This window comes from Sus scrofa, chromosome 6, assembly GCF_000003025.6.
Source record: "Sus scrofa isolate TJ Tabasco breed Duroc chromosome 6, Sscrofa11.1, whole genome shotgun sequence".
NCBI classification, from domain to species: Eukaryota; Metazoa; Chordata; class Mammalia; order Artiodactyla; family Suidae; genus Sus; species Sus scrofa.
The window spans coordinates 118,245,658-118,261,419 of NC_010448.4; the positions used below are offsets into that span (position 1 = coordinate 118,245,658).

Consider the following 15,762-nt stretch of genomic DNA (forward strand, 5'->3'; position numbering starts at 1 on the left):
TAACGAATCCGACTAGGAACCATGAGGTTGCGGGTTCGGTCCCTGTCCTTGCTCAGTGGGTTAACGATCCGGCGTTGCCGTGAGCTGTGGTGTAGGTTGCAGACGCGGCTCGGATCCCGCGTTGCTGTGGCTCTGGCGTAGGCTGGCAGCTACAGCTCCGATTAGACCCCTACCTAGCCTGGGAACCTCCATATGCCGCAGAAGCGGCCCAAAGAAATAGCAAAAGACAAAAAAATAAATAAATAAATAAATAAATAAATTCCAGCTGTTTGACTCTGAACCTAGATTTCTTTACCCTGATTTCTTTCTTTAACTTGTCCCTCCCCTGGTAAAAAAAAATAATAAAAAAAACTGTAAGTATTAAATTTGACTCTTAGAAGATAAAATCATTTTTTTTAAATCCTTAAAAACAGAAAAGAAAGAAAATAAAACTAAATGTGTATCCTTTTGGTGGCATAATCACATGGAAAGAAAATATTCCAAGTGACATTTCACTGCCTATTGAGATATAATTTAAGAATAAAAAATTGTTAAAAGAAAACAAGATCTTAAGCTCCTTGCATTAATCATATTGTTGGCATATTGTTGGCAGTAGGGTTGCTAGTTGGCAAGCTGGTGTTGTTATATTGGGACAGCTATATGTGGACTGTGGAATAAACCAATTGAGTAATTATGTGATATCTAGTTATATTCCTGGAGTGGTTATAAAACCAGAATTCTTTATTCTTATTGTGGGGGGGCAAAAGAGGTGCAGATAGAAGATGTTAGTTGAAAATAAAATAAAATTTTAAAATTAAAAAAATTAAAAAACACAAATAACAGCAGGAAAAAACTGTAGTCCTGAATTAGATATATAAATAAAACTCATTCATAGGCATATACAGTCATATTAATAACTAGTCATATTCATGAATATATATTTTGTGTGTGAATGTATTTTCTCACTTCATCAACTAAAAAAAAAAAAATTGAAAACAATAATGACCCCAGTCACAATGAGCACCCTTAGCACCCAGATTGTGGTCTCTAAGTACATTTCCTGCTAAAAAGAAAGAGATCTTTAGAAAAAAATGACTAATTCCACATTTGCAGTACGAAAAGTATAAAATAAATCTGAATGATTTTGCCATACCAGAGAGTAGGGATTCCAACAACTACTAAGGTCATGTCAGTAGGACTTAGGAGTCAGCCTAACAAGGTATAAACTGCCCAGAAAGTAGGATATGTCTAGTTTCAGAAATGGTAATAATTACTGTGGATGGAGAAACCAAGTATAGTTCAGTTCATGACTTCAAAGGATGTTAAAAAAAAATCCTAATTGATCACCTTTGGGGAATGATGGAGTATCCATTCACTATCTTGAACATAAGTATATTTATCCTGTATATCCTATGTGAACTATATCACTGGGCAAAACCAAGTAAGAGATGCAGAGAATAAATCTGTGTAAAGTATCCCAAGTAAAAAAAATAAAGAAAGAAAATATAGCTTGATATTTTTGGAATGTCACCATTTTCTAAACTTCCACTTGAACTTAGGCACTAAGTATTAATGGTTACTAACATCACCAAAAGAGAAATAGCCAGACATTGAGTGCCTCCTGATGGAAGAATTCACCGTCTTGCTAAGGAAATCCAACCTGAATCTGATCAAACCTCTAGAGATACTTACTTCACAACACAGGGCAACATGTTAAACAATTCCACAAGGATACAATGTGCACCATCCAGACTACAGGAAAGTCTACAGAGGCATGTCAACCAGTCACAAAATATGATTTATTTAAATCTTAATTTAAATAAATGGAAAAAGAAAAATAGATAAGCTATTATGATGGCTATGAATAATTAAATAATGGGTTAGGTCAAAGACCTCCAAAGTTTCTATTTTCCTGTGTTACAAAAATATATGCCCACCCAAGGAAAACATAATTTTAGTCAGAATTGTAATTAGCATGGTCAGTATAAACCACATCCCCATAAAAATATAGGTTTTTTTTTTATCTTAAGTTGCCTGTGGAAGCATTTTATTAGTTATGATAATTTATGTTTTTAATCTTTTCAGTTAATACACCCAGAGGCAATGAAATTGGAGCAGCTAAGAAGGCAGAAATGAAAACAATATTATGCATAAATCCAAAAGCATTAAAAAGCAACTCTCTGCTTTGGTTTCTGAAATCAAGTAGGTCAAACTGTTTAAAGCAAATGATAAAAACTTTTATTTTCCTTTTTTTGATCACTAAGTTTTGCTATAACATTATAAAAATCATGATTTTAGTGGATAAATCTATTGCTTATCAAAATGGGAAACCTGAACCTCAGATTAGCAACTCCCATTTAAAACCAATTTACTGCAGAGTGTCAATTAGACACTCCTTAAAAGTAATGTAATTTTCTTACCTGTCTAGGAAATTATCTTCCTGAATATGGTACTCTTCCAAATCTTACAGCTTCAAACTTGAAAGCAGTTTCAATTTTCCAATAACTTATTTAATTAAAAATAAATACTCCTCACAATGAGTGACTTACTCTGTTTTTCTTTGTTGGTAATGAGAAATGCCATTAGGTGTCTCCCCTTGCTCAGATGCCTCATCTCACCAGACAATGCTGGCACTAGAGTTTCTGGATTTCCGATTCCGAGCCTCTGGATATTTCAGGCAAAGGTAATTGTTGTTGATTCTGAGGTATCAAGCCAATTTTCCCTTCTTTACTTTAAAGCTGTCTTTGTAACTGGAAGGAAAAAAAAATAGCCATTATTTTCCTACCAGAACTCTCCTTTGATGCAAGAAATTAAGTGTATACATCAAAAAGATATTAAGCTCCTTTTTATTTTATTCCATAAGGAAATAACAGTCCATAGCCATACTCATGCACTGTTTTCACCTGATTTGAAATCATCTTTAATTTTGTTTGAACCACTCAAATACTTTCATGCTGAGAGCATGGCAAATTATAATCTTTATTGGTAAATTATATAATTTAAACATTTCTCCTAATGTCAGACTAGCTAACTTGCGAAATCTATTGCAATAATACCTCATTTGAATAAGCCTTTTTTTTTCACATTTTGAAGGATCCATTTAAACCTAAAATAATTTTATTTTTCTAGGACTCATAGACAATGATACTGTGGTCCCCTTTTAGATAGAGAATTGGATAATTCTTCAGTGTGACCATTTTCTCCCTTACACAATGTATAAAGAGCTAAAATTTCTCTTAATGAAACATAACCCATCTTTTAAACTCATTATTACCTATTTACTAAACTTCACCATTTTGGTGAATTTTTAATTATTTTCAAAGTTATTAATGAAAAAGAATAAAGAGACATAACAGAGATTAGTAATCAAATATTTAAAAACCACATAATTCTAAGAGTCATGATTCATTAATATTATGATAATGTCTGTTACATAGTACACAGTACAAGTTCAAACAATCTATACTTTTTTTTTTTTCTATTTTTGGTCACCCCAAGGAATAGGGAGTTCACAGGCCAGGGATCAGATCTGAGCCACAGTTGTGACCTACACTGAAGCTTCGGCAACACCAGATCCTTTAACCCACTGTGCCAAGCCAGAGATTGAACCTGTGTTCTGGAGCTGCAGAGAGTTGCTGATCCCATTGTGCCAGTAGGAACCCCCAAACGATATATTCTGAAGGAATATGTGACTAAATATTGTGGCAGTTATTGCAGTGTATAATACAATGGGTTTTCTATATAGTACATTTATCCAACCGCATTGTGAACTCCAGGAGGGCAAGAAACGTGTTGCATTGCTAAAACAACATCTGGAATGTAGCAGATAATAAATAAATATTGAAGAAACAAAAGAAATGAGCAAGTATCACAAGAAAAAAATATTCATTCATGTTTAGACACAATCTTATAGTAAGGACTACCTTTGACTTTATAATTCGCTTTTACATGATGAAGTGCAATGATTATTTTGTACAAACCATTCAATTTTTTATCAAAAATACACTGTAACTATTACATTACCTTTGGACATTTTTAAATGTTTTCCTAATTTTTCTTACCATTAGAGAGATGAGGAATGCATTCTATGTATAATTTTACATAGAATAGTCTGTGGATGTCCAGGTGGATTTAGTTGTGTATTTATTTCAGGTTTCAGAAGTGCCACCCAATTGTGCAGATTCCCGAAGACTTTTGGTATTGAAGATACCCACAAGAGATCAATGCAGAAAAGCCCATGGAGGTTAGCTTCTGTCACAGGTCTGGGAGTAGACAATTAATGCAGATGCATACTAATTAATAAGCATTGAGCCGAATGAATGATATGATGAAATGGAGAGTTAGCGATAAGGCAAGCAAGGAGCAGGGAGTTTGAGAATGGAGTTGTCCACGTGCTCAAGAAGCAAAGACAGGAGTTAGATTACAGGAATGTAAATATAAAAGATATGGAAAGAGCTACTTGAGTATGTGACAGGTTAAGACAAGATGGAGGTGATGACATTAGAGAAGCAGACAGTTCACGGATTCCAATATTCAACAAATGCTAACGAATGTCAAGCAATGGGGACATAAGATAAACAGTGGTCCAAGTCATCCACTGGCTTATGGTCTAGCAACCAAATTTAAGTCATCACCATAGTCTGCTACAGGTTCTATGATATATTTCTGCACAGAGCAAATGATAGAGCAGAAAGTAGAGAACACGAATTGTTTCTAAAATGGGGGGAGATTGATAGGAAAGACTTCCACTTAAAACCCAGTGGAAAAAAACAGTGAGCAACTAAGGTACAACATAGTAAGTGATGCGAAAAAAGTTCCAGGATGCATGCTATGATTACTAAATCAGCTTGTGAAATTAAGTTATAAAGCAGGAAGTTTAGATGTAACTATTAAAGGCTACAGACATTTTGTATCCTAAAATTTTCACCTTTTCAAAATTACCCAACAATGTGTGCCATAGATGCCATTATATCCTTAAACATGAAGTTTTAACACAACTAAATATCATCCCATCCCTGAGCCCTAATCTGAAATACAGAAATACAGGGATTGTCTGAGTATATGGATTGAATGACTGACACAGATGAAGTATAATGCTTTGGCTTCTAGGGTTTTTGGTATCATAGAAAGATATTTGGTCTTTGTCCCTGGTGCTTGGTACAGAGTTCCCAAAACCCTTGGAATTTTCTGAGTAATAAGGGTGATAAAAGTATCTTTTTTTTCTAATGAGTTTACCCTTGACAAGCCCCTAGGCAGCTTTTGGCTAATTACAAAGAAACCAAGTCTTGATCTCAAAGGAGCATGAAACTTTCAACCTCCAATCTCTAGGGAGGTGAGAGGGACTGGAGATTGAATTACTCACCAATGGGCAATAATTTAATCAATTGTGCCTATGCAATGGAACCTTCATTAAAAATCCTAAATAATGGGGTTAATAGAGCTTCAGAGTTGGCAAACACCTCTCTGTATAGGAAGAATGGCACACCCCAAATCCATAGAGACAGAATTCTGGTTCTCAGGACTCTTCCAGACCTTGTCCTGTACATCTGCTCATCTGACTATTCATTTGTATCCTCTAACAAACCAGGAAAAGTAAGTAAAGTTCCTTCCTAAGTACTGTGAGCAATTTCAGCAAATTATTGAAACTGAGGAAGGGGTCATGGGAATCTCCAGCTCTTATCTGGTCACTCAGAAGGATGGGTGGCCCAGGACTTCTAATTGGTGTCTGAAGTGGGCACCATCTTCAGGACTGAGCCTTTTAACTTTGGGACCTGATGCTAATTCCAGGAAGTTAGTATCAGAACCAAATTGAATTGTAGGACCCCCAGCTGGCATCTGGAGAATCAGGGAATTGATTGCTGATGTCGGAAAATTTGGAATGTCAAAATGTCTACCCAAATCAAAATGTCAGACACCAGAAAGCCTCTCAGTGGGCATGAGCAGAGTCCTGAAGGATGACTCAGATTTTGGCCACTTGAGGAGGTCAGGGGAGGTGGAAGAAAGCCATAACAGGCAGAAGGAGAGGTCATTATACAGGAATATGGAGCATGTGACTTGACCTGCTCTGTGTGGCAGACCTATGCTAAGCCAGGGCAGGGACACAGAAAAGATGAAATTGGAAAAACAAACAGGGCTGGAGTGGTTAGGGCTGTGTGTTATGTTCTCAAATAAGTATGATTATCATCTTGAATACTCCTAGAGGATTGTAAGGAAGGAAGTGGAATGCCTATATTTTTGTTTTACAAATACGAATGCAAGATCAAAAATCCCTCCCATCTCTTGGTCAGAGATATATTTATCATTCACATTTATTATGGATCACTAGCTACAACTGTCATCACAGGTTTCCAAGGATTTTGCAGTGGAGCCCCTTCAAATGGAAACACTCAGCAGCAATTTGAAATCCCTGAAAGATTTTTCACTCATCTCTAGAAAAACCTTAGCCTTGCCAGTACCAGATATTTGCTTGAGTCTCTCTCCTGCAGCAGATGCTAGGCTCTTTCCATATGGAACTTGGTTCCCAAGAAAAAGGAAGTAGAATTTTTTTTTTTTTTTTTTTTTGGCTATGGCTCAAAGAAAACAAATCCATAGCAGAGCCTCTCTTGGTTCAGGGATTTTGATCATCCACTTGAATACGTGTAGCTTTTGCAGTTGAAACTAAAAAATATATACATACTCAATACTGACAAACCTACCAGATATCAGAGATAGAAGGATAGCTGAGATCCTGGATTCCCAAACCCTTAAATCTCCCATCAGCTTCTGTAATACCATGCTGCCAGCTCAGAGAACATACTCACACTGCAGGTAGTCCTCAAGGGGTGGTACAGCAATCCTGGGAGGCCCTGAAACCCATTCAGGGAGTCCTCGAGGTCAAAACTATTTTCATAATAACACTAACTTGTTGCTTGCCTTTCGGCATGTCGATATCGGCACTGGTGATACAGGAACAATGGTTGGTAAAACTACTGTTGCCTTAGAGCTAGTCAAGGCAGTGGCAGCGAACTGTGTCAGCAGTCACTGCTCTTCATTTGCAATGAAAAAATGAATACGAGGTTCACTTAATACTGTCGATTATGAAAGTAAAAAATATTAAGATATGGTTATACTCAATGCATGAGTACACGGCTTTTTTCTTCTTTTTATAGCCACACCTATGGCATATGGAAGTTCCCAGACTAGGGGTCGAATTGGAGCTGTAGCTCCCAGCCTATGCCACAGCCACAGCCACAGCCATATGGGATCCTTAACCCACTGAACAAGGCCAGGAACCTGCATCCTCACAGAGACAACACCAGGTTCCTCTTGCTGAGCCACAATAGGACCCCCTATAATATTCTATATGACTAAATGAGAAGCACACATGGAGAGCTTTTGCTACATCCCAGAATATGGTGGTAGCTGCAAGGAGATGCCCTTTGAGTGTCTGGAGCTCAGCTGACTTTGGAGACAGAGCAAACTGAGCTGTTGTATGTCAGAGAAGCCCACTGAAGCAACAAGCCCCAAGTGAAAGAGTTAATCACTAACCAAGATGGTATAAGCAAGAAGCTTAAACAGGAAGAAATGCCAACTCTCTCTGTTCTGTTTTCCCCTGTGGAAGGGCACACCCCACCCACATCAGGAGGATGAGCACAGACCTGTGGGTCGTCTCACTGTTGAGGGAGCCCCGAACAAAGGGCTCTGGCTGTCTTATGGACTCTGGGGTCAAGAAGGAGGGCTCGGGGTCGGGCTTGGAGTGGAAAAGTCCTGGTAACCAACCAGAGAAGGGAAAAGGCTCTTGAAGAGTTTCCCCTCCTCCCTGTGAGCACAGGCACCTGAGGAAGACCTTAGCAACGAGGCCTCAGATAAAGGATCTAGGAAGGAAGGTGCCCAGGCTAGGAAAGTAAATATTATGCAAAGGGCATGACAGACCAGGGGACCTGAGTCCTTGTTGCAACTACATTCAGAGTCTGCAGGTGACCGGCTGTGTACCAAGTGCGGTGTGGGGCAGAGCAACCTCCCCTGCAAAGCTTATCAGGCAAAGCCTTTATAAAGGCCTATGGTCAGGCCTGAAAAATCACACACAGGTTTTTCATCAGGAGCCTGACTCATTACAGATGTCACAGGGAAAACAGATTGAGTTGCAAGCTGAACTAGCTCCTTTTTTTAAAATGGAGCACCATTTTTACTGGACAGAACAATGGACAAACTGTGGTTATTGAAACACAGGTATTTGGCAGACATTTGCTTGAAAATGAACAAAGTGAGCCTGTGGTATCGAGGAAAATGACTGAGAGTATTCGTTGCTAAAGACGGAATGCAAGCTGCCAAGTAAAAATTAGAAATCTGGAAAATGTGTATCAAGGTGAACATGGCCACTGCACAATGACTGCACACTTCGGGGACTGAGTTCAGTGGTGATGTTAATGGGTGCAGTTGTTAGGGCCTGAATTGTGTCCCTTCAAAAAGGTATATTGAAGTCCTAACCCCCAGGACCTCAGAATGTGGCCTTATTTGGAAATAGGACCTTTACAGAAAGCATCTAGTTTAAATGAGGTCATTAGGGTAGGATCTAATCTGAACTGACTGGTGTCCTTATAAAAAGGGGAAATTTGGACACAGAGACAGACACACACACAGAGAAGACAGTGTAAAGATATCCAGGGAGGAAGCCCTATGAAAATGCAGTATTGGAGTGATTCATCTGGAAGGCAAGGAAGGCCGAGGATTGCCAGCAACCATCAGAGGTAGAAAGGGGCAAGGAAGGCCTCCGCTACAGGTTTCGGGGTGGGGGGTGTGTCTCCACTGACATCCTGATTTCTGACTTCTAGTCTCAAAACCTGAGACATTAAATTCTGCTGTTTTAAGTCACCCAGTTTGTGATACTTTGTTCCAGCTCTTCTGAGAAACTAACATGGCATTTTTTTTTTTTTTTTTCATATTGTAAAATGAAACGTGTTAGCATTTGGAAGATCTGTATGTTAAGGTGAAGTCGTATTCTGAATATCACGTGTTAAGCTACAAAATATCATGGATAAAAGATCCATTCAAGGATTTAATGGGTTTTAACAGACTGCTGGTTTGACATCACAATGAAGCTTTAAAAGACCATCCCTTGTTAGCTCTTGCTATCATATCAAAAAAAGTGGTATTTTTTGTTTTTGTTTTAGTTTTTGGCTTTTTAGGGCTGAACCTGCAGCATATGAAAAGTTCCCAGGCTAAGGGTCAAATCAGAGCTTTAGCCGCTTGTCTATGCCACAGCCACAGCAATGCCAGATCTGAGCTGCATCTGTGACCTTCACCCTAGCTCAGGGCAATACTGGATCCCCAACCCACTGAGCAGGGCCAGCATCAAACCCACATCCTCATGGATATTAGTTCGGTTTGTTTCTGCTGAGCCACAACTGGAACTCCTCAAAAAAGAATTTTGACCATTATCTAAAAAAAGCTATTAAAATATTTTTCCATTTTCAAACCACATATCTATGTGATGCCACATTTTCTTCATATATTTAAAACAACAAATTGCAACAGATCAACTCTAAAAGCTGATAAAACATTGAGCCAAGCATTAATGATATTTACATCAGGTGTAAAAAATAACACCTCCCCTCTCACTATTTTATTTGGAAAAATAGGTAGTTTTTCAAATAAAAGTATGCTAATTATGTTAATATAATTAAGTTGGGTGGGTTTTTTTGGATGAATTTATACCTTTAAGCTTCCTCAGTTTTGATTTCTAATACAGCCAACGATATATTAAACACAAACAAAAGCTTTGGGGATCCTCAGTTATTTTTAAGAGTATAACAGGGTATCAAGATGAAAGAGCAAAGATGTGGAAACTGCTCTTCTAGAAACTGCTCATTGTTAACGACTCTCTGATGTTTGGTTACCTAAACCCTGTCTAATCTCCCACCCCATGAACTGAGTCAAGCCAGTTGTGAGACTACAGTGTCCCTTCCTTTCTCTTTTGTGGATCCGGTTGTGTTTTCAGATTCCGCATGTGCCATGTGAGAGATGTGACTCAGAGAGTGAGCCAAGCCTAAGTGGAAAAAGCATTTTGTGCTTGTCCCACACCCAGCACACAGTGGGGTCCCAGGGATTTTTTGTTTTTTTTGTCTTTTTTGCCATTGCTTGGGCTGCTTCCTCGGCATATGGAGGTTCCCAGGCTAGGGGTTGAATCAGAGCTGTAGCCACTGGCCTACGCCAGAGCCACAGCAACGCGGGATCCAAGCCACATCTGCAACCTACACCACAGCTAGTGGCAACGCTGGATCCTTAACCCACTGAGCGAGGCCAGGGATCAAACTCGCAACCTCATGGTTCTCAGTCGGATTCGTTAACCACTGAGCCACGACAGAAACTCCCCCAGGGATTTTTAGAGCATCTCCTGGCCATAGAGGGAGGGAAGGATCCTAGGAGTCTTTCCATTGTTACCACCACCAACAGTGGATCTGACACAGATTCCCAGGATCACCCTAAGAGATCTGAATTAAACTCTGGAATCAGTATTTTCAACAAGTAGCTCAAGAGATTCTGCAGTGGGTGGTCCCTAAACCACATATGAAAAACAGTACCAATGGGTAAGGGGTGCTTCTAACTGTGACCAAATATGAGAGAAAGGTACTGGTGAGCTCCATGCTAAAGCCAAGGCGATTATGGAGAGTAAGGGATCCGTGACATCCAGAAAGAATGCTTGCCTCATGATTTTACTCAAATTAAGAGAGACATGTGCCAGATACCAGCAGGACCTGACGATTGATCTGGTTAACTCTGAAAGGAGGAAAAGATGGATTTTTCAGGCTGGGACCAGAGCTGGGAGGGTGGGCCCTTGAAATAGACTCACCCAGAAAATAAAGGTCATGTAAAATGAACGTCAATTACCCAGTTGCAGAGGGCTCATTCATCTTCACTTTTTTTTGACCCATCATTTGCTCTGTTACACTTTCATAAAGTGCCCATGACAGTAATGTCTGAGTGCCCTTTAGACTCAAGAAATGCACACTTCGTTGAACTGTCCAGTGAAACACAGCGCTGTTTCTCCTCACACAGAAGCAGAATGACAAGGCAACTGTGGGGGAGAACCTACGTGGGAAAATCACTAACACTCTATTGTATCCCCATATAATGTGTGTGACTGCTTTTTAGAAAAGGTTGGGAATATCAGTATTGCCTGGTATAAATAGCATCATTACCTTATCACAAATAAGCAAAGTAGCATTTTGCTTTATAAATCAGTCTTTTGTGTTAGGTTACTGTCCTCAACTTGGAGTCTAGCAGACCATCCTATTAGCTTCTAGGATTTACCTTCCATCCCTACCCTCTTCTCTATTCTGTATATCAGATTTATCTTTCTAAAGTGTATTTCAGGGCTCTTTATACTGTGCCATGCTATCATGCTGCTTTTTAAAAATTTTTTAATTTATTTTTTTGGTTTGTTTTTGGCTCTACCTGCAGCATGTGGAAATTCCCAAGCCAGTGACCCAAGCCATGGCAGTGACAATGCCAGATCCTTAACCTGCTGAGCCACCAGGGAACTCCACTGCATTTCTTTACTGAGCACCTCCTATGTGTTGGGCATTTGATCAGATAGTTTTTAACTATCATCATCGCTTTACCTCACCACAGACCCATAATGTTCGCCTTATTCTCCCAATGTCACACTTGAAGCAAATGGAGCTCAAAGAGTTTAAGCCCATTTATCCAGGTAAAGAAGTAGTACCTGCTTGATCTAGGACTCTGGTCCAGTTCAAAGTCCTGGCCCATAAGCCCATATCCAGCCCTTCTTTCAGCCTGAGGATGCTTCATAAATTGATAATATCAATATCATGTTTCCAAATCAGAAGAGCTGAGATCGGTTCCCTTGGCTGGTAACCTGTGAAACTTACAGCTGCCCTTGTCCATTTCCTACAGCAACACAATGGGATTCTACCAGATATTAAACCATATAGCAGGACTAGTTAATCTGGCTTCACTAAAGTCCCGTCAGATCACTGAGTAGAGTTGAAACTCTTCAAGCAGTGCCAAAGATAGATTTGTGTCAAGCCATTGAATCACACAGCAGCACAATAAAAATAAGAATGACTAATACTTTTTGGTCTCTGTCACGTACTCTGCCAAATAGCAAAAAATAGAAATGTTCCCCAAACTGTCACTTTAGGAAGAGTTCAGAAATAGTTCCCCCACCGTATGTGTAAATATTATTTCAGAATCTGAGGACTGATGCTCATATAAAGATGAACCTGAAAATCTTACTGTTTTTAAGTCTTTAAGATTCTGTAATCTAATATGCTGTGCCTTTTGAGAACAAACCCAAGCATTAAGCTTGAGGAATTTAAGTTACTGGAACAAAAGGTGTTTTTCAATGTATTTTCTAGTGCTGAATTGGATTTTTTAAAATAAATTGAAAATGATGGTATTTGTTTATTGCTTTTTTTAAAATAAAAAAGAATGTCTATAGTAAAACAAATAACAACAAAACAGAATATGGATGTCCTTTGTAGGTGGACTCCTAGAATTATTCAAAATCATCCTGAAGTTGTCTTCTGTTAACATTCTTCAAGCCAAAGCACTCAAGAGTAATGAGTCTCTTTATATCTATTACCTAATCAATAAGAAATAAAACTTCCAAGCACTAACAAATTGCCATTTCAGCAAAAAGAGATTTATTTTGCTCGGATTGTATTTCCTCATTAGTAAAGTAAATGCAAGAAAGTCTGATTTATCTGGATTTTTTTTCCCCACTGAACAAAAAGTAATTTGGTGAACCTAGAGTTTTATTTTTCATTGTATTGTATTTTTTAATTAAAACTGGCCAGTGGAACCTCTCTAGTCCCAAATCACTGTATGTATTAAATTTCAAGGAATCCTAAAGCAACTAGAGAGAATTTCATTTTTAGCAAACTGCAAGGCATTAAAATCAATAAATGGGCTGATGATGCAATTAATATGCTAGAGGCCTTTAATGGAAAAAAGGAAGATTTAGTATTAACAACCATTGCTTCTCTCAGTTAAAGATACTTCTCAGCCCGTATTTTACTAAGTAAACTATGTAATCAGGACCACTGAAGGGTAGTTGGGTTTTCATTATCATTAATGTTAATTAGTCTGTTTACTTGGGGTGTGATTATCATTAATTTAGAGATTTGGATGCTGTTCCCTGCATAGCTTCTGTATATAAGTCATAGCCAAGAACACATCCATGGGCATGGCCATGCTCTCCAGGAAGGCTTTGATTCACAGAAGTTAATGCAGGATAAGTTCATTCAGAATCTTGTCAGACAGGGATGCCCACTCTCACCACTGCTCTTCAACATCGTTTTGGAAGTCTTAGCCACAGCAATTAGACAAACAAAAGAAATAAAAGGCATCCATATAGGAAGAGAAGAGATCAAACTGTCACTGTATGCAGATGACATGATACTATACCTAGAAAACCCTAAGGACTCAACCCCAAAACTCCTTGAACTGATTAATAAATTCAGCAAAGTGGCAGGATATAAGATTAACATTCAGAAGTCAGTTGCATTTCTGTATACCAGCAATGAAACATTAGAAAAGGAATACAAAAATACGATACCTTTTAAAATTGTACCTCACAAAATCAAATACCTCGGAATACACCTGACCAAAGAGGTAAAGGACCTATATGCCGAGAACTATAAAACTTTAATCAAAGAAATCAAAGAAGATGTAAAGAAATGGAAAGATATTCCATGTTCCTGGATTGGGAAAATCAATATTGTGAAAGTGGCCATCCTACCCAAAGCAATCTACAGATTCAATGCAATCCCTATCAAATTACCCATGACATTTTCACCGAACTAGAACAAACAATCCAAACATTTATATGGAACCACAAAAGACCCAGAATCGCCAAAGCAATCCTGAGAAACAAAAACCAAGCAGGAGGCATAACTCTCCCAGACTTCAAGAAATACTACAAAGCCACAGTCATCAAAACAGTGTGGTACTGGTATCAAAACAGACAGACAGACCAATGGAACAGAATAGAGAATCCGGAAATAAACCCTGACACCTATGGTCAATTAATCTTTGACAAGGGAGGCAAGAACATAAAATGGGAAAAGGAAAGTCTATTCAGCAAGCATTGCTGGGAAACCTGGACAGCAACATGCAAAGCAATGAAACTAGAACACACCCTCACACCATGCACAAAAATAAACTCCAAATGGCTGAAAGACTTAAATATACGACAGGACACCATCAAACTCCTAGAAGAAAACATAGGCAAAACACTCTCTGACATCATCATCATGAATATTTTCTCAGGGCAGTCTCCCAAAGCAATAGAAACTAGAGCAAAAATAAACCCATGGGACCTCATCAAACTGAAAAGCTTTTGCACAGCAAAGGAAACCCAACAGAAAACAAAAAGACAACTTACAGAATGGGAGAAAATAGTTTCAAATGACGCAACTGACAAGGGCTTAATCTCTAGAATATATAAGCAACTTATACAACCCAACAGCAAAAAAACCAATCAATCAATGGAAAAATGGGCAAAAGACCTGAATAGACATTTCTCCAAGGAAGATATACAGATGGCCAACAAACACATGAAAAAATGCTCAACATCACTGGTTATAAGAGAAATGCAAATCAAAACTACCATGAGATACCACCTCACACCAGTCAGAATGGCCATCATTTATAAATCCACAAATAACAAGTGCTGGAGGGGCTGCGGAGAAAAGGGAACCCTCCTGCACTGCTGGTGGCAATGTAAACTGGTACAGCCACTATGGAGAACAGTTTGGAGATACCTTAGAAATCTATACATAGAACTTCCATATGACCCCGCAATCCCACTCTTGGGCATCTATCCGGACAAAGCTCTACTTAAAAGAGACACATGCACCCGCATGTTCATTGCAGCCTATTCACAATAGCCAGGACATGGAAACAATCCAAATGTCCATCGACAGATGACTGGATTCAGAAGAGGTGGTATATATATACACAATGGAACACTACTCAGCCATAAAAAAGGATGACATCATGCCATTTGCAGCAACATGGATGGAACTAGAGAATCTCATCCTGAGTGAAATGAGCCAGAAAGACAAAGACAAATACCATATGATATCACTTATAACTGGAATCTAATATCCAGCACAAATGAACATCTCCTCACAAAAGAAAATCATGGACTTGGAGATGAGACTTGTGGTTGCCTGATGGGAGGGGGAGGGAGTGGGAGGGATCGGGAGCTTGGGCTTATCAGACACAACCTAGAATAGATTTACAAGGAGATCCTGCTGAATAGCATTGAGAACTATGTCTAGATACTCATGTTCAACAGAAGAAAGGGTGGGGGAAAAAACTGTAACTGCAATGTATACATCTAAGGATAACCTGACTCCCTTGCTGTACAGTGGGAAAATAAAACAAAAAACAAAAAAACAACAACAACAACAAAAAAAGAATCTTGTCAGAGATCATTCTCCTGTGTCACTTCCATCAACTCCTATATTGCTCTTCCATAAAGATGGCAAGCATAGAGGCATTTAACAATATTTTCATATTTACTTTGTATTCTAAAGATATTCAGCTGTTTTAATGATTACAAATCAAAATACAATAGGCTTAAAGTGACAGTGAGACACTGCAAAGCTGGTGCGGAGATGACGTCAACTTGAACCCTGGTATGGAGGAGTTTACAGTTTTGTGGAGGTGATGAGCTTTCTACCCAAATGCTTAGAGGTCATTATAATTCTGAGATGAAACTCTATCCTTTAGAGTAGGGCCAGGCCTGGGTCTACAGCTTAGGTCAAAATT

The 15,762-nt window shown here is 38.7% G+C and overlaps 1 long non-coding RNA gene across 1 annotated transcript in view; it reads right to left on the reverse strand.

The window, feature by feature from the left end:
- LOC110261193 overlaps positions 1-15,762 on the reverse strand; it is a 198,437-nt gene that overhangs the window by 109,738 nt on the left and 72,937 nt on the right. The window contains exon 4 of the long non-coding RNA XR_002345084.1: positions 2,529-2,729. This is a non-coding gene — a long non-coding RNA (uncharacterized LOC110261193). The remainder of the gene's footprint in view (positions 1-2,528; positions 2,730-15,762) is intronic.